Source organism: Vombatus ursinus, unplaced genomic scaffold (genome assembly GCF_900497805.2).
Source record: "Vombatus ursinus unplaced genomic scaffold, bare-nosed wombat genome assembly UNPS02014798.1, whole genome shotgun sequence".
Classification (NCBI taxonomy): domain Eukaryota; kingdom Metazoa; phylum Chordata; class Mammalia; order Diprotodontia; family Vombatidae; genus Vombatus; species Vombatus ursinus.
In genome coordinates this window covers 28,706,829-28,726,198 of record NW_020954576.1, presented here as the reverse complement: position 1 = coordinate 28,726,198, position 19,370 = coordinate 28,706,829, and the positions used below count along the sequence as shown (strand labels likewise).

The following is a 19,370-nucleotide window of genomic DNA, read 5'->3' as shown; positions in this document are numbered from 1 at the left end:
TGTATGTGTGAAAGACAGACTGGTCTGCTTACTTGAGCAGGAGGTGAAAGGAGCTGAAGAATGTTTCTCTGTTGCTCTACTTTTTTTGAGGGAGGATGAAGAGTTCCTTTGACAAGATGGGGAAAAAAAAGCAAGTAAAGATTCTGGTGATCTGGAGGGGATTCAAAAGCAGAATTAAGAATTTAGTGAATTGGGGTAGATATTGGCAAGTGAAAGGGAAGGAGAAGAAACTGAATCAGTGGAAAAATGTAAGATATGAGGCTCTTCCCATAGAGAGTGTGGGTTTATATTTCCTGAGGAAGAAGTAGCACGCTGTGTTCCACAGAGCAGTAAAGGAGATCTGTAGGTGTCAGTGTATTTGAGCAAACTTGTTATTGGCTCCATTGGTAAGAGGCATGTCATGATTATTAACAGTTTTTTACTAAAGGCTGCATCGTTAGCTTGTGCTATGTCACACATCACAAAATGTTAAGAAATTTATTCAGGAGATGGGGATGAACATGCTTCTGTGGCCTGGTAGCTTGCTTGATTGAAATCCCATTGGAAACCTTTGGGCTATAACCAAGGCTAAATGGGGAAGAATGGACTGTTTGTCAAAGATATACCAAGTATCCAATGGGATGTGTGGTTTCATGATGATAAATTAAAGAATATGTGCCAAAATCTCATGGCCTCCATGCCAAATCACGTAAACCAAGGGACCTTTTCAGAGGGGAAGGGGCAGAAATGAATCCCTGTGAGTGCACTAAAGGGGTGGAGTGGCCTAGTGTCAGAAGTGATTACTTCAGTACCTTAGAAGCTGCTGAGTCACATCAGGCCAAGAAATATTAAGGTAAAGTAGAAGGAGATCTATATTCTTTTCCCTCATTTCTGCTCCCCTACTTACTACATGAATATGTTAACAAACAACTCTTCTGGGAACAAAGCTTCTTTTTTTCACCGTCATCCTGGGTGTGGAAGTTGAGGGGTGAGGAGGAAGGGGAATGGGTAGCCTCTTCTTTTTAGTGTTAGGTTGGTGTGTTGTAGTGGGTGGAGTGTTGGACCCAGAAGCAGGAAGATTGGACTTCAAATCTCTTAACCTTTCTCAGCTCCAGCTTCCCCCATCTGTAAAATAGAGATAGTAATAGCGCCTACCTCACAGGATCATTGTGAGGATCAAATGAGACAATAGAAAATACTTTACATACCTTAAAGTGCCCCATAAACATTAGCAATTATATCTATTCATGTTTTATATCATGTTACCAGTGTGTCAATTTACAAGGTATCCTACTCACAATTATATGATAACCCAGATCTCCAAAGCTTAGAGTAGCTGAATTTTCATTGGCAAATATGGGCAGCTGTTGCCACCAGATTCCCAAGAAAAATTTGAGGAATAAAGTTGTTATTGGTAACTTTATACACCCATTTCCTTGGCATCCTTGGGAGTCCCCATTTGCCTTTCTCCTGGAATCTAATATACTTAATGCAGCCCTTTCGCTATCCAGGGCCCTCCATTGCTGAATAATATTCAGGCCTTTCCTCCTTCAAGTTTCTCATGCTCCCAAATGACTTACCCTTTCTTCTTCTTCCCCCTAATAAATTTCTGTTCCTGTAATAGTAAGGTAGGGGGTTAACTGATTAAAATAAGGTGGGAAAAACTGGCAGACTTAAGTTACTTCCTGTGCTGACCCCCCCCAACGGTATTTCCATTTAGAAAAGGACTGGGTAACTCAAATTAATCTGTGATTGGCAGAATATTACCCTCACCCTGCCACTTCATGCTTTCTCCAGGACAAGACAGTAGTGATTCCCTTCTCTTGGACTCCATTTTGGGAAGACAGGTACTTTCTGATTTCTGGAAGAGGCTGTAACTAATTTCTGGGCAAATCTGCAAAGCAGGTAAAGAATCTGGGAGCTCTCCTGTCTCCTATTGACCCTTCTTTTGCCCTATGTTACATCTTTTGACTCTGCCTTTGCTTCCTTTCTAATTTATGTTAGTGAAAGCTACTAATTATATATATATATATTTTAATTATCCTTCTTTCAAAGATAAACAAAGTTTGGTTAGCAGGACCATTTTTTTCCAATTTTCCATAAACTTAATGTTTCTCATTAGATAGTTTTGAGGCATTTATGATCTTTATCAGGCATCTATCTTCCATATGACTTTGTGTTTTTTTCCCCCAAATAATAATGATAAGATTTACATAATTTTTTTCCCTTTAGAGAAATGAAATATGCTCTCAAATCCAAAATCCTCCTGAAAAAAAATCTTTAATTTCTAGGGGAACTCTCATTTCCAAAGACATATTACCAAATTATTCTTTACATTTTCTCAACTACTCTTAGAGCACTAAAAAAAAGTTATGAGTATGTTCATTTTAGCTAATTATTTTTGGTACACTCATGTTCCTCTAGAGGAAGTGTACTTTACTATTCAGTTATTATTTTTAAAATACTCTTTAGTGAAGTTAGTTTGTGACTAATTAAAATTTTTATTTGAAGATGGGTTGCAAACATGGCAATGTGCCTTATACACAGATCCTCAATAAGTATTTGTTGAATGAATGAAATAATAGGATAGGTGACAGATTAAGCATGGGAACAGCTCACATAAAAATTCATTTCACCTGGAATTCTGAGGCCAGAACATTTCTCTGATTACAGCATGCTTCAGGGGAGGAATTTAAGCTTTCATGTAATCACTCAGAATCCTTTTTACTTACTTTCCAGTCTGGGGTTACTCTGGGCTGAAAAGAATATGGAGGGAGATAGGGAAGACATTTCCATCTCTGCAAGAACTATTTTTGAGAGTGTCATTCTTTTCAGTTCTGTTTAAAAAAGACTGATATGGAAATGAAAGGAAAGCTATTGGCCATTTAATAAGTAATCATTAGACCCTTGACCAAGAAACTAGCTCTGATGATGAGAGTTTGCCAAGGGTAACTCAGTCTCAAATAGCTCCTCTGGGTGTGGTATATAATCTCAAGCATTCTTTGGAATCCTTGCATTTTCTTCATCTCCTAAAGGTATGTTTTCCACCTAGGTCTGATTTTATTACCCAGAGATTGCACTTATTTTCTTGGTCTGAGTATTGAGGTCAAACAAAAATAGAAATTCTAGCATTATTAGCATTGGATACCACTGGCTGAGGTAGTGGTTAGTTATATTTATTTGTTCTTTGGGAACAGAATGAACTAAGTCAAATTGAGTTTCTAATGTCAATTCAATTAAACAAGCATTTTTTAAAGTGCCTACTCAGTAGGAGGCACTGGGAATACCAAGGCAAAAACAAAAAATCTTGGCCCTTACACAGCTTACATTCCTGGAGGTGGGCAAGGGGAGCAACTTGTACACAGTTAAATAGATACAAAAATGTATAAAAAGAAAATTTGCAGTGATGGAGAATATTAATAATTGGAGTGGGAGAGGGTTCATTCTGGTAAATTTTGTATAGGAAATGACCCTTGAACTGAACCTTGAAGCAATATAGGGATTCCAAGAGGCAGAGATGAAGAAGGGCATTCTAGTTTGTGTACAAGAATGGAGATGGGAGACAGAATGCCATGTATCTGGAATGGTAGACTCTTTGGACTGGAATGCAGAATGCACGAAGGGAGTGGAAGGTAAAATCAAGTCTGCAAAGTTGGGTTGGAGTCAGATAGTGAAGGGATTTAAATGTCCTTTTATTCTTATGTAATGGGGGTCTGACACGTACACAGAACACTTGGGATGGTTGTCTCCATATGCAGAACCTAGGAAGCCTGTCTCAAGAAGAATCATGATGGCATCTAAGAGAAATGTCTTAGAACAACTGAGGAGCATGTATAGAGAATCTATACGTGGTTCCAGGTTGACCAACTACTGTTGAAGAGGAAGCTATTTGATTGTCTACAGCAGTGGTGTCAAACTCAAATAGAATGATTTTATATTGACTTAGAAAACTGTAAATAAACATTATTTGTGTTGTGTTGTATTGCATTTTTATTTATTTTGTTAAACTTTTCCCAACTTCATTTTGTTCTGGTTCTGGCCACATTGGGGAGTTCTGTCAGCCTCACGAGGGCTATGAATTTGATACCTCTGGTTTACAAAAAAGCATTCAAAAAGGCTTATTAGCTTCAATTTCAGCTTTCTTTGCCTCTTTTGCTTCTGAAGGAGTCTCAATGATTCCTTCATTCTTTGTCTTCAGGAGTTCCTTTAGGTTCTTTGAACAGGAGCTGAGACAAGAACTCATATAGCCAAGATGCCATCACTGGATGTGAAGTTGCTGGGACTTAGGCTATGTAAAAACTGATCCTACTTCTCCCTACTCCTTCTCTCCCTTGACTAAGATGATGTGGGAGGGGAGCATGCTTGACAATTGATGTTAATTGTTTAAATGAAACTGGGATGCTAGTTGCAGCCACCACCTCCCCCCAGCAAATGAGAACATAACTGATGGGGGCTCAAGTAGATGAGAACAGAGAAAGAAACTCCCCAAATGATCAGGGTGCCTCTTTGGAACATAAAGAGGAGATGGAATATCAACAAAGATGCTCCTGAAGATGTCTCCTTACTTATTGATGCTGGAGCATCAGTGTGGGGCTGGCTGCAACACCTGGCCTGGGCTCTGATTCCCAAGTTCCTGCAGCTTGTTCTGCAGACTTTTCAGAACTTCCACTGCTGGAGACTCTACTCCCTTCATTAGATGACCGGAGTGAAGGAGTCACAAAGATTTTCCCGGAATCAAATGAGGCAGCAGTAGCTAAAGCTTATGGGCCTTTTTGAATGCTTCCACAAATAATCAAAGAGCCTTTTCTTCAACATGTGGTTAACCTACCTGAACCAATTACACATTATCTGTAACTGTTCCACAGTTTCTCTAAACACTTCCCTTCTCTATTGGCATGAGTCTCTTAGAAGTAGGCTCCAATGTTCTCCATGTAGAGAATCACCATCCTAAGTGCTATTGTTAATGCCTAGAGAAAGAATTTTTAGACCAGTAGAAACAGGTCATTAAATTTGGGTTGCTAGACTAAAATCAGGAGAGAAGGAAAAGTTATTTTGATTGTTTTTTTTTAACTTATTACCCAAAGTAGATCTACTAGTCAGTGCCTTGCCTTCAAACCAGTGCAGCAGTGACATAGATCAGACAAATTTCATGTGGTATCTAGTAGTGTGGTCTAATTTAGAACCCTGGGTTGGATTTGACACTTTGATGATGTCTTTTGTTTCATTAACTTCCTCTTCTGGGTACTTTTCACTGCTTCACAGAATGTTAGAGCAGGAAGGTGGATGGGATCTTACCCTCTAATATTTAGAGTTGGAAGGGATCTCAGAGGTCACCAAATCCAACTCCTTCAGTTTACAGATGAGGAAAGTGAGGTCCATTGAAGTTAAGGGACTTCTTCAAGGTCACACAGACAGTGTCAATTATCTTGTGCAGCCTCCTCATTTCTCTTGAGGAAGTTGGAGCCTGGAGGAGTGAAGTGTTGAGGCTACACACACACACACACACACACACACATGTGGTTAGGGGGGCAGAAGGAAGTTGGACAAGGAAGAAAGTTGCCTGGAATTTAATAGGTATCTCATGTGAGTTTTTTGGGTGAACAAATGTTGACTTCTAGGCCAATGCTAATCATATTGTGCCACATTGCATTTCTGGTGGTGAGATGGTCATGGCATTGGCTAGATAATGCATCTCATGCTTCTGGCTCCCTGTATTTCAGAAAGATTGAATAAGTATCAGTTTGGTATAAAGCTCTGGGATAGGGTTGGAAATACAGAGATGAGTAATGCATAGCCCCTAATCTCAGTGGGTTTAATAGGGAGATCAGGAGTATACATAAGTAACACAAATTAGAATTGTGTGTCTAGGAGAGGTACAAAGTGCTACAAGAAATTCAAGTTTGTTTTGTTATAATCACTTCCCTGGGGTGGGATGGATTAAGATCAGTTGATATTTTAAAAAAAATCAATATTAGGCTTGACAACTAAGTTCAGGAATTGATCCTCTAAAGTAGAAACTTTGAAATTTGAATTTGAATTGATCCTCTAAAGTAGAAACTTTTGTTTGTTGAAGATATTTGATCTTTTATTTCTGTTTCTGATATACAAGGTGTTACATTGTTCTGAAATGTCTTGGTAGACCAGATTTATACCTTCTGTTTTGCATTTAATAATAAAGCTGTTTCTAAGAGTTTCCACTTATAAAATTTTTCTATTTGGCATTTACTTACTCTTTTAGGTTCTGTGCGTAAGTACTGTAGGATTTTCCATTTCCATAGTAAGACATGTTTTCCTATTAAGTGTTAGTACTTACTTGCTGGTCTATTGAAAAACATGGTGTCATAAGTTTTACCTCTATTATAGCTTCCCCCCACCCCCCTTGGTTAAAGGGCATTTTACTCTACTTGCCAACTTGGCCTAGTATGTGTACTTAGAACTTGGTATGGTAATCTACTCTTAATTATCTGCCCTAATGAAAGTGAATAGCTATAATATTTATATTAACTTGGATATAAATAATGTAATTTCCCCCTCTCTTTTTTCTTATTCTTAACTAGGAGCAGATTTAACTTTCTTTATGGCTTGCTAAGTCAGTGCGAATATTAATTCTCATTTTCAGAATATGCAGGTGAAAGAATTTGGGAAAATGAGGGAGAGTAGGAGAAAATCTTCCCAAGATTTAAAATTTGTTATGACTAGACCAGAAGTTGTTAACTGATAGTTAATTTTATCCTTCACAATTGTACAGTTAGATTAAGTGGAATGTCTTATAACAGTATGCCTTTCAGGTTATGACCCAACATAAGTGTTGAAGAGACATGATTTGACCTGTGGCATGTCAAAATCCATATAAGAATACACTTACTTGTCACAAAAAATAATAACAGATATTTATTTCAACAATTTTCTGTTTTGATAAAGTGTGTTATTTTAAAAATTATCTAGGATAAATTATTTTAATGCATGATATAATTACCTTTATCTTTTTCATTGCCTTTAAAAAAGGAAGTAGATCTGTAGTAAAGCAGTAGCTTGGGTATCTTAATTTGGCTGTAGCATTTTATATTCTTGGCATTATGGTTCAGTAGAGGAAAAAAAAAACCCCTTAAAATTGGACTTTATCCTACTTGTGAGGCCCCAAACACGTTTGTGTTTACTTTTGGGAAAAGCAATAACTGTTGAAACATTCACTTAGTCTAAACAATCTGTCTTATTTGGAAACTTTAAAAATATACTCTTTTGGGAGGAAAAAGGACAGAAGATAAATATAACAGAATACTGTATTGAAGTGATGCTATTTCAGATAAAAAAAATACACATTGAATTACTTGAGTAATAAGTAAAAAATAAACAAGAGACATTTTCTTTCCCATTCTTAGCCTAGTGACCCAAATTGAGTGACCTATATCTACTTGTCTAAATATTCTTTCCCTATGCAGGAACCTCAGCTTCTCAACTTTGCCAAGTTGTCTGTAACATGTTATGTTTTAAAGTTACATTTTATCTTGTTCATGTTATTATTACATGCTTGTAAAAAAAAAAAGAGGGGGAATTAGAAGTTTATTTTGGAGACAACATTTGTGATTTCTTTGGACCTTGAAGGCCTAGCATGTCCAGAGGTATGATGATGCTAAGAACATTCCATTAGAGACTGTCATGGGAAGTAGATGAATTGTACTTACAACAAGAAAACATGGTTTTCTTGAATTTTACCTCATCTTCTCTCCCAAGTTGGAGATTTATATGATTGTGTGATACCTTGCTCATTGTGGATGCTTAAGAAAGAACTTGTTGAATAAATGGTTAGATCTCACCATGAAGAAAGCAAAATATTTTAATTCCATTTTTGGGATCTTTTAGTATTTGTTTACCCTTGAACTTTAGTTCAAGAATGAGCCAAGAAATCACTTGTTCTGAGCATGGGATATTGTGTTGTAAAGCTCAAAGCTCTTACAAGATTTGTAACATAAAGCTGAAATTGCTGTCATGACAAGACCTATTTGTATTGGGATTCCCTAATGGCACAACTCTAAGACCTTAATATATAAAAATGTCCCATTTCAGGATTGGAAGTGAGCTTAGATTCCATTTAGTCCAACCTTTAAATGAACAAGAATTTTCTCTACAATGTATCAGCCTTTTCTTGAAGGCATCCAGTGAAGAGAAAGCCAATGAATCCACTAGCTCCGGAGGTAACCCCTTCCAATTTGTAAAACTCTAATTGTTGGGGGGGTTTTTCTTGCATCAAGCCTAAATTTGTGTCTCTGAAGCTTCCACCCAAAGCTCCTGGTTCTGCCTTCTGAGCCCAAAGAGAACATGTTAATTTCTTTTCGAAATGTTGTTCAGTTGTTCAGTCATGTCTGACTCTTCGTGACCCCATGGACCTTCTATCCTCCACTATCTCCCGAAGTCTGGCCAAGCTCATGTCTGTTGCTTCCATGACACTGTCTGTCTCATCGTCTGCTGTAGCCTTCTCCTTTTGCCTTTTAATCTTTCCCATCTTCAGGGTCTTTTCCAATGCGCCCTGTCTTCCCATTATGACTAAAGTACTTTAAGCTTCAGCTTCAGTATTTGGCCTTCCAGTGAATAGTCTATTAGTTAATTTTTTAAGTATTGACTGTTTGATCTCCTTGCTGTCCATCCTGCTTTCCTGGTAATTCTTAGTTCACACATTGCTGAAGCCTAGCTTGCTGAATCTTAAGTATAACCTTGCTAGCATATGAAATGAGTGCAGTTGTTCAGTAATCTGAACATTCCTTTGCATTGCCCTTCTTTAGGATTGGAATGTAGCTGATCTTTTCCAATCCAGTGGCCACTGTTGAGTTTTCCAAATTTTTGGGTGTACTGAGTGGGCATACAGCACTTTAACAGCATCATCTTTTAGGATATAAAATAGCTCAGCTGGAATTCCATCACCTTCACTTGTCCTTAATATTAGCAATGCTTCCTAAGGACCCCTTGACTTCATTCTCTAGGATGTCTGGCTCTAGGTCAGTAACTACACCATCATCGATATTAGTGATGTTAAGATCTTCCTTATATAGGTCTGTATATTGTTGCCCTGTCTTCTTAACCTCCTCTACTTTTGTTAAGTCCCTACCATTTTTGTCTTTTATGATGCCCATGTTTTTGGTGAAACATTCCCTTGATATCTCTAATTTTCTTGAAGAGATCTTTTCTTTCCCATTATATTGTTTTCTTCTATTTTTTTCTATTGTTCATTTAAGAAAACCTTCTTATCTCTCTTTGCTATTCTCTGGAATTTTGCATTCAATTGGGTATATCTTTCCCTTTCTCTTTTCCCTTTCTCTTTTCCCTTTCTCTTTCCTTCTTTCCGCAGCTATTTGTAAAGCCTCATCAGCAGCCATTTTACTTTCTTGCTCTTCTTTTTTTTGGTGGGATGTTTTTTGTTGTTGCATTTTGTACAATATTGTGAACCTTTATTTCATAGTTCTTCAGGCTCTCTATCTACCAGATCTAATCCCTTAATTCTATTCATCACCTCCACTTCATATTTATAAGGGATATTATTTAGATCATACCTATATGGTCTGATGGTTTTCTCTACTTTCTTCAATTTAAGTCTGAATTTTGCAATAAGAAGCTTATGATCTGACCCACAGTCAGCTCCAGGTCTTGTTTTAATTGACTGTATAGAGCTTCTCCACCTTTGGCTGCAAATTACATAATCAATTTGATTTCTGTATTGAGCATCTGGTTATGTTCATGTGTATAGTTGCCTTTTGGGTTGTTGAAAAAGAATGTTATCTATGACTAAAAAGTTATCTTCAAAAACTCTATTAGTCTCTGAACTGCTTCATTTTGTTTCCTACTTTAGCATTCCAATCCCCTATGATAAGCATGACATCTTTTTTAAGTCTTATTTCTAGAAGATGTTGTAGGTTTTCATAGAATTGATGAACTTTGGCCTCTTCAGCAGCAGTGGTTAGTGTATAGGCTTGTATTATTGTGATGTTGAATGGTTTGCTTTGGATTCAAACAGTTAACATTCTGTCCTTTTTGAGATTATACTCCATACTGCTTTTTTTCACCCTTTTATTGACTATGAGGGTAATCCATCTTCTGAGGGATTTTTGCCCACAGTAGTATATAATGACTACCTGAGCTCCAAATATCTATAAAAAATGGCTCTAAATAAATTCTAAAGCAGCAGAACCCACAAAAAAACAGAATAAAACAAATTTTCAGCCCAAGACAACCTGGATGGCTGATTGGAAAGGTATATCATGCTAGGAGGGGAGATGGGGCACAGTTTGGTGTGGGCGTGCAGGCTGCAGTGACCCTGGAGCAGGCCTCAGAGGACTGAATTGCAGGCAACTGTGGCAGTTTCCAGACTTCTCAACCCACGAACGCCAATGACAACTTAGAAGGTCAGTGGGAAAAGTCTGTGACTGCAATGAGAGAAGAAGCTAGGTCTCAGCCGCCCCCAGGGCAGTGGCTGCCTCCTGAGCTTCAGGCCCACAGACTGAGGGGGAATCCAGTGGCTGATCAGAGGGGGATTGCAAGGATCTCTTTGACAGTGCTGAAGCAGGAATCTCTTGCTTTGCCTGTTCTTGGATCTGGGTCACAGTTCTGAGGGGTGGTCCTGGGGTGAGGAGGAGCGCTGGCATGGTGGAGTTTATTGTGGCAGTGGAGAGGAAACACCTTGCCCCTTATCATAGCATCTTGGAAGAACTGAAAATTTTCAGGTCCCTACAAGAATCTCTGAAAACAGCTGTACAAATCTCCAAACCTTGGGACAGTACATTCTTCACATTGGAAGCAGACTCTTACCTTAACAAAGAGTTTAAAACTCAAATAATTGGCTGGGATCATGAGCAAGCAGTGCAAAAAGAGTCAAACTATATTATCTTACTTTGGTGACAAAGAAGATCAAAACATACGGCCAGAAGAAGAAAACAAAGTCAAAGCTCCTACAGCCAAAGCCTCCAAGAAAAATATGGATCAGTCCCAGGCCTTGGAAGAGCTCAAAAGGGATTTTGAGAAGCAGTGAAGTAGAGGAAAAACTGGGAAGAGAAATGACAGTGATGCAAGAAAATCATGAAAAGCAAGTTAACAGCTTGCTAAAGGAGACCCAAAAAAATACTGAAGAAAATAACACCTTAAAAAAATAGCTTAACCTAAATGGCAAAAGAGGTCCAAAAAGCCAAGGAGGAGAAGAATGCCCTAAAAAGCAAAATTGGACAAATGAAAAAGGAAGTCCAAAAGGTTACTGAAGAAAATACTTCCTTAAAAATTAGAATAGAGCAATTGGAAGCTAATGACTTTATGAGAAATCAAGACACTGTAAAACAAATCCAAAAGAATGAAAAATTAGAAAACAATGTGAAATATCTCATTGGAAAAACAGCTGACTTGGAAAATAGATCCAGGAGAGAGAATTTAAAAATTATTGGACTATCTGAAAGCCATGATCAAAAAAAGAGCCTAGACATCATCTTTCAAGAAATGATCAAGGAAAACTGTCCTGATATTTTAGAACCAGAGGGCAAAATAGAAATTGAAAGAATCCACCAATCTCCTCTTGAAAGAGATCCCCAAAGGAAAACTCCTAGGAATATTGTTGCCAAATTCCGGAGTTCCCAGGTTAAGGAGAAAATATTTTAAGCAGCCAGAAAGAAACAATTCAAGTATTGTGGAAACACAATCAGGATAATACAAGATTTAGCTGCTTCTACATTAAGGGACTGCAGGGCATGGAATATAATATTCCGGAGGGCAAAAGAGATAGGATTACAACCAATAATCACCTACCAAGCAAAACTGAGTATAATTCTTCAGGGGAAAAAAATGGTCATTCAGTGAAATAGAGGACTTTCAAGCATTCTTGATGAAAAGAGCAGAGCTCAATAGAAAATTTGACTTTCCAGTACAAGACTCAAGTGGAACATGAAGAGGTAAACAGGAAAGAGAAATCATAAGAGACTTATTAAGGTTGAACTGTTTACATTCCTGCATGGAAAGATGATATATGTAACTCATAAGACCTTTGTCAGTATTAGGATAGTTGGAGGGAAAAAATTATATGTATGTATATAGATAGATAGAGGGCACAGGGTGAGTTGAAGATGAAGGGGTCATATCTGGAGAATAAAATTAAGGGGTGAGAGAGGATTATACTAGGAGAAAGAGAAAGGGAGAGGTAGAACGGGGTAAATTATCTCACAAAAAAACAGAAAAGTCTCTTACAGTGGAGGGGAAATGGGGGAAGGTGAGAGGGAATGAGTGAATCTTATTCTCATAGAATTTGACTTAAGGAGGGAATAACATACACACTCAATTGAGTATGGAAATCTGTCTTACCCTACAGGAAAATAGGAGGGGAAGGGGACAAGAGAGTAGGGGGATCGAAAAAAGGAGAGAGGAGGGGGATGATAGAGGGCAGATTAGGAAAGGGGGTAATCAGAAGCAAATACTTCTGAGGAGGGACAGGGTCAAAAGAAAGAATAGAATAAATGGGGGTGGCGGGATAGGTTTAAGGGAAATAGAGTTAGTTTTCACAGCATGTCTACTATGGAAGTGTTTTGCATAACTGCACATGTATAGCCTATATTGAGTTGCTTGCCTTTTCAATGAGGGTGGGTGGGGAGGGAGGAAGGGAGAAAATTTGGAACCCTAAGTTTTAAAAACACATGTTTAAAAAAAATGTTCTCACATGCAACCGGGAAAGAAGGAATACAGGAAATGGGTTACAGAAATCTATCCTGCCCTACAGGAAAATAGAAGGGGAAGGGGATAAGAGAAGGGGGGAAGAAATAGAAGGGAAGGCAGACTAGGGGAAGGGGTATTCAGAATGCATGCCATCTTGGGGTGGGGGAAGGGGCGAGATGGGGTGAAAATTTGGAACTCAAAATCTTGTGGAAGTAAATGTTGAAAACTAAAAATAAATAAATTTGTTAAATGACTACCTGAATTAAATTGATTTATTTCCATCCATTTCAGATCACTGACACCCAAGATATTGATGTTTAATTTCTCCATCTCCTGTTTGACCACATCCAGTTTACCTTAGTTCATAGATCTTATATTCCAGGTTCCTATGCAATATTGATCTTTACAGCAACAGATTTTCATTTCATCACCAGATGTACCCACAGCTGAACTTCCTTTTGGCTTTGGACCAGCTACTTCATTAGTACTCAATCTGCTGGTAGTTGTCCTCTGTTCTTCTTCAGCACCGTATTGGACACATTCTTTCAAATCCTTGATGTAGTGTTACCAGGACAGTGGGCTTACAATTTCCCTAGTCTTGGGCTTTTCGCCTCTCTTGATGAAACTAAAGATAGTTTTTACTTATTTGTTTGCTATATATTATTGACTCATTGAGTTTGTGGTCCATTAAAACACCCAGTTTTTTTTTCAGATGTTTGCTGTCATTCAACAAGCAATAAGCAATACTATGCGCTGGGCATTGTGCTGAGCCTTAGGGATACAAAAGAAGGCAAGAAGCAGTCTCTGACCTCAAAGAATATATACTATTAATGTGAAGGAGGGGAGAGAGAAGGCAATAAGCATTTAGATAGCACCTACTATGTGCCAGGCATTATGCTAAACACTTTACAAATATGTCATTGATTCTTATAACCACCGTGTGAGGTTAGAGGTCTACAATTATCCCCATTTTACAGTTGAAGAAACTGAGGGAAACAGAAGTTAATCGATTTGCCCAGGACAACTAGCAAGTGTCTGAGGTTGGATTTGAACTCAGATCTTCCTGACTCCAGGCCCAGAGCTCTCTATACACTAGCTGCCACAGTTTGTGCATCAGAAGTAAGACATGAGCCTACAGCTCCATTCAGAGACCAGAATTAGGGAGACAACATATAAGTAAGTAGGTACATATAAATTGTATACAGAGTAAGTAAATGTAATGTGAAAAGCTTTCGTATCTGAGAGAAGGACCAGGAAAGACTTCCTGTAGAAGGTGGGATTTGAACTGAGGCTTGATGGAAGCTAAGACCTAGAGGTAAGGGAACAGAACATTCTAGGCATAGGGAATAGACAGTGCAAACCTACATGGAAGATGGAGTGTTTTGAGGGATTGCAAGTAGGCCCACGTAATTAGATTGTGCAGGTGGGGGAAGAAGGCAAAGGAAAATTAGGTAGGTAGGAAGGGATCAAGGTATAAACAGCTTTAAATGCCAAATAAAGGACTTTGTATTTGATCCTGGGGGTGATAGGCACTGGAATCATTCTTCCCTCATCTTGCATTTTTCATGCTGATTTAAAAAAAAATCTAACCTTAGACTTTATGTTTATCTATTAATTTTCATCTTAGTTTGTGCCAATTAAAATCTATTGAGATCTTTGAGTCTTGACTCTACCATGCAACATATGAGATATATCTTCTAGCTTTGTGTCATCTGTAGATTTGATATTTATGTCATCTATACCATTTTCTGAATTACTGGTAAAAGTGTTAAATTGAATAGGGCTAAGCATGGATCCCTGGAATATTCCACCAAAAATCTTCCAAATTGACATTTGTCCTATTGCGTGTTCCTTGGATGCAGCCATTCAGCCATTTCCAAATCCACCTAATTGTGCTTTCATCCAGTTCATATCTCTCAATTGTTTTCCTAAGATTAACACTGTCAAATATTTTGCCTAAAATCTACATAAACTATATCTAGAGCACTCTATTTACCAGTTTAATAAACTTGTCAGAAAAAAATAAAATAAGCTTGTTTGCTATGAGCTATTTTTTATTTTAAAAAATACTTTTTCTTTGTGATAACTGTTTCTTTTTAAAAAATGATTTATTGATTTTTCTTGTCCTTACATCATTGTCTTTTGAACCCAGCCACTCTCTGCACTGAAGCCTCTTTTATGACAAAGAAAAACACTTTAAGTAAAAACATCTGATACGGTTAACATGTCTGACAGTATATTCTGTGGCAGTAATTCCATAAAGGGGGAGGCATATTTCATTATCTGTTTTCTGGGACAGTCTTTGGTTTTTAAACCTACTTAGAGCTCACCTTCCTTTTAGTGAACTTTTCCAGTTGTAGTTACAGTTCATATTATTCTTTTGCTTCTGCTTATTTCTTTTGCTCTGTATTATTATCTCACATGATGAATCCCATGTTTCTCTGAAGTCCTTATAGTTTTCATTTCTTACTACACATTAATATTCCATTATATTAATATACTATGTTTTTTTTTTCAGCCATTCCCTAATTGATGGATCCCTAGTTTGTTTCCAGTTTGCAAAGATGCTGTTATGAGTATTTATATATATATATATATGTATATATATATTGTACCTTTGAGTTTTTTATTTCCTTGAGGTATGTGCCCAGTAGTTGAATTATTGGCTAAGAGGGTTTGGTCACTTTTCTTGAATAATTCCGAATTTAAGTATAGAATGGTTGAATCACTTATAGCTCTATGAACAGTATAGAAGTGTGCCCGTTATCCCCTAGCCCCTCCAACACTGACTGCTTTAATTTTGGTCATCTTTACCAGTTTGTAGGGTATGAAGTGAAACTTTAGATGTTTTAATTAGAGTTTTTCTTACTGCTAGTGATTTGGACCATGTTTTCAAATGTTCATTATAGTTTGCAGTTCTTCTTTTGAAATATTTTCTTTTTCCACTTTTTTTGGATCACTTGCTTTTCTAGATGTATGTACATACCATCCCTTTTAATAATGCATTCTAGAGAAGAATTGAGCTCAGTGACCTTTTAGAGAATGATAGCAATGCCTCTTCTAATCAGATGTAATTGAAGTTCTCTGTGTTTCAGAGTCTGTTTAATTGTGTGCTTTTCTATAAATCCCTTAGAATGTAAGCTCCTTGAGGGCAGAGGCTATGACATTTTTGTTTTTGTAGCCCCAGTGTCTATCATAATGCCTAGCACATAGTAGGAATTTAGTAAATGCTTGTTAATTTATTATCAGTCTGGGAAGTGGACTTGGATTTTTTTGTATGTATTATTCATCCAAATCCTATCTGTATTACTGTAAAGATACCTGCTTCATTTTACTTTTATCCTCCTTGTATTGGTAATGGATTTTAGAGTTCAGCCAAAATTTAAAAAAAATTCCTGAGTTCAGTTTATTATTTTTTTATTTATTCCAAATAGCTCTGTGCTATTCTTATCCACAGGGGATGGATATGTTTTCCTATGCTCTCTAAATTCAATAAACATTGTTAAAAATAACATTTTAAGTGAAAAGATACTTAGCCTACATTTTAAAAATTGGGTTGAGTTTAATGTTGTGTGCAGTAAAGTTTATTGTTTTTCTAGTAGGCAGTGTTAGATTCACTACTTTGGCAAATTTGTTTTCAGTTAGACTGAAAGAGATGATGTGCAGTTGAAGGAAACAATTGCTTTCTTTGTAAGTGGTGATGTTGAGTAATGACTAAGTACATTCATTTGCACAGCCAACATAAACTCCAAACACAGAGATTTTTCCATGCCTTTTCCACAAGTGGGTCATGTGATTTGGTGTTTATCCTTGGCTTGAATATCAAGTCTTACAAACCAAATAACTTGGCCATGAAATCAAGCAGCTGTTTCAAAAGGCTCTTTGCAAATTGAATTTTTTATTTTTTGTCATTACAGTGAAAAGAAATGTGTAAGTGCACATGTATATGTGTATGCCTTTTCTTTTCTTTCTTCTTCTTTTTTTTGGCTGCCTTCTAAAAAATGAGTTTCAATGCAAAAATTTCCAGAGTACTTTTTATGGGGATCCTTTTTTTCCCCATCAGCAACAGAGTTAGCTGGATTCCATGTGTTACTGCTAACAGGCCATTAAATTGTTAAAAATCAAGTTGTGTGCCTGGTATTTGGCCATTTTTCAGATATGTGTGAGTAATTGAGCATCTGTGAGAGTGAGACTTCAGTATTCTGTTTGGAATTGTTTCTTGATCTATTTGCTTTTGGAATAGAGGGCAAATAGGCCAATCCTAGTAGAATTATAACTTTAATTACTTAATGTTTGAAAGAAGAATTTGCCAAAGTTGTGTGGATGATATATGATGAGACTAATGCATCTTGGGGGCTTGGGAACCTGTAGTGCTTTCATTATATATTGACTATTACAATTTATCCCTAGTTCCATTCTTTGTTTTCTCAGGCAAAACACATAGTATATAAGCACTGCCTTTGCATCAGATGTATGGTGTCTGTTTTGTGTTGTTCAGCACTGGTGTTTCTTCTGATGGTTCTCTCCAAAGACTGGATTGTACCAACTTTGAGAATTTGGTGAGAACCATCCTTGGTAGGATCATAGGATAGAGTTGGAAGGGACCTTAGAGGCCGTCAGTATGCCTACCATATTATTTTATGTCTACTACCCTTGCTTGGGAGATTATCAGCTCTGGCGTGAGAGTTCCCCAAACTTCTCTACCTCAACATTTCTCGGTTTCACTGATCTCTTTTCTTCTCTCTCAGAAAGAGAAGTGATCCTTCTGTCCAAGGCTGACACTTTTCCTGGTGTCTTCAGTCCCAATAGGTGGACCCTTGCTCCATCTATTGCCACCACTTTCTTTTGAACCTTTCCCCCTCCCCTCAGTTCTTCTACTTCCCTTTTGTAGATCTGTTCGCCTCTCAATCTGTTATCCTCTCTTTCTTCTGTTTCACTGCCAAACTTCCCGAGAGTAGTTTGCTGTGATTGTTCTCACTTCTTCCTCATCCATTCGTTCCTCAGATACTTGCTATTTGCTTTCTCTCTCTTCTATTGCTCTGCTGAAACTGCTCTCTCCAGTGTCCTAAGTTACCAACTACAAGAGCCTTTTTTTCCCCCAGGCATTAGTCTCTTTGATTTCTTGGTAGCATTTCATACTATTAATTGTTTTCTTCTTTTAGATCTTTTTTTCTTTGGTTTATGAAATAATAATAATTACATATCCCTTTGAGGTTTGCAAAGCACTTTACAGATATTTGATTCTCACAACAACCCTGGGAGTGAGGTCCTATTATTATTCTCATTTTACAGATGGGGAAACTGGGTCAGAGAGTGGTTAAATGATTTGCCCAGGGCCACACAGCTAGGAATCACCTGAGGCTGGATTTGACTTGAACCTGAATCTTCTTGACTAGTTTCACCACTCTATCCACTGTGGTTATTTACAACTGCCATTCCTAGTTCTCATCCTACTTCTCTCATCACTGTCTTTTTCCTTCACACATTCCTCCTCTGAGTCCTTTCACTTCCCCTCCAATTTGTGTTGTATACTACCATCAGATTAATTTTCTTACAATACAGGTTTAATCAAGTTGCTCTCCTATAGATAGAGATATAACCTCAACATGAGGATTTGATCAAAACCTAGGTTTGAGTCCTACCACTGACAAATGCTGACTGTGTGATGTTGGACAAGTCATTTATTTTTTCAGTGTTTTAGGTGAGGGAGACTATACAAGTGTGTATTTGTGTTTAAAACCTCAGATTTCAATTAAGAAGATAAAAATTTGCGTGTATAGGGAAACTTTCCCATAGTGGAACAAGAATCTCAGAGGATATAGTAGAAAAGATTAGTAGAGAGTTGGACTATGAAGGAACAAGAATGGCACAGATGAGAAGGAATAAGCAAGATTTAAGCTGAGTAAGGTGTTTGGAAAGGAAGGAAATGGAAATGAAATCTGAATTTTTTTTCCCCAAAAATACATGGTTAATCTTATTACAACAAACACCAAGAGACAAGCAGAATTCTTTTGTGGTACTGGAATCTTTATTTACTACTGCTTGAAGTTGGTCTGTAGCTGGGGCTTAAAATCTTTTTATAGAGTTTTATTTGTTGTAATGAGGTTTGAATTTTAGAACTTTTTTTTCTTTTCTTTCTTTTTTTTTTTTAGGCAATTGGGGTTAAGTGACTTGCCCAGGGTCACACAGCTAGTCCGTGTCAAGTGTTTGGTCTGAGGCCGGATTTGAACTCAGGTCCTCCTGACTTCAGGGCCGGTGCTGTAACCACTGTGCCACCTAGTGATCCCTTGAATTTTAGAACTTTTAAATAGGGATTGGGAAATTAAATTTGATATGACAAGAAAGGACTTGGAAGAAATGTAGTGATTTCAGCAATGATTTAAATTTCTGAGAAAGGAAAAATATGGGTAGTTGTGATATTGAAGATGATGTGGCTCTTTGTTTTGTTGGTTCTTTATACACTTTCTCTTCAAATATATTGTTATAGAATGGGAGAATGAATATTTTAGTTGTACAATTGAAGAAGGGTAGTAGGGATCATATATAACTATACCTCTTGCACAAAACATGAGTGTGAATTAACACATATCCTCAGACAAGGGGTTAGAAGTGTGTTTGTTTAAAATATAAACATTTGGTATTTGGTATTTGAAAAGTTTAAGTAAAGACATCTCAGACTTCTAGGGTAGGAAGTGTTCCAGAATCATAGAATCTTGAGT

At 37.4% G+C, this 19,370-nt stretch overlaps 1 protein-coding gene across 4 annotated transcripts in view; it reads left to right on the top strand.

Annotated features, from left to right (window-relative positions):
* Positions 1-19,370, top strand: part of LOC114050154 (protein dispatched homolog 1) — a 234,920-nt gene that overhangs the window by 17,885 nt on the left and 197,665 nt on the right. The window contains exon 1 of one of the 4 annotated variants that reach the window (XM_027871766.1): positions 1,860-1,884. The exons of the other annotated variants lie outside the window; for them this stretch is intronic. The gene's annotated coding sequence lies outside the window, so the exon portion shown is untranslated. Of the gene's footprint in view, positions 1-1,859; positions 1,885-19,370 lie in introns of those variants that run through there. 4 annotated transcript variants of the gene reach the window in all.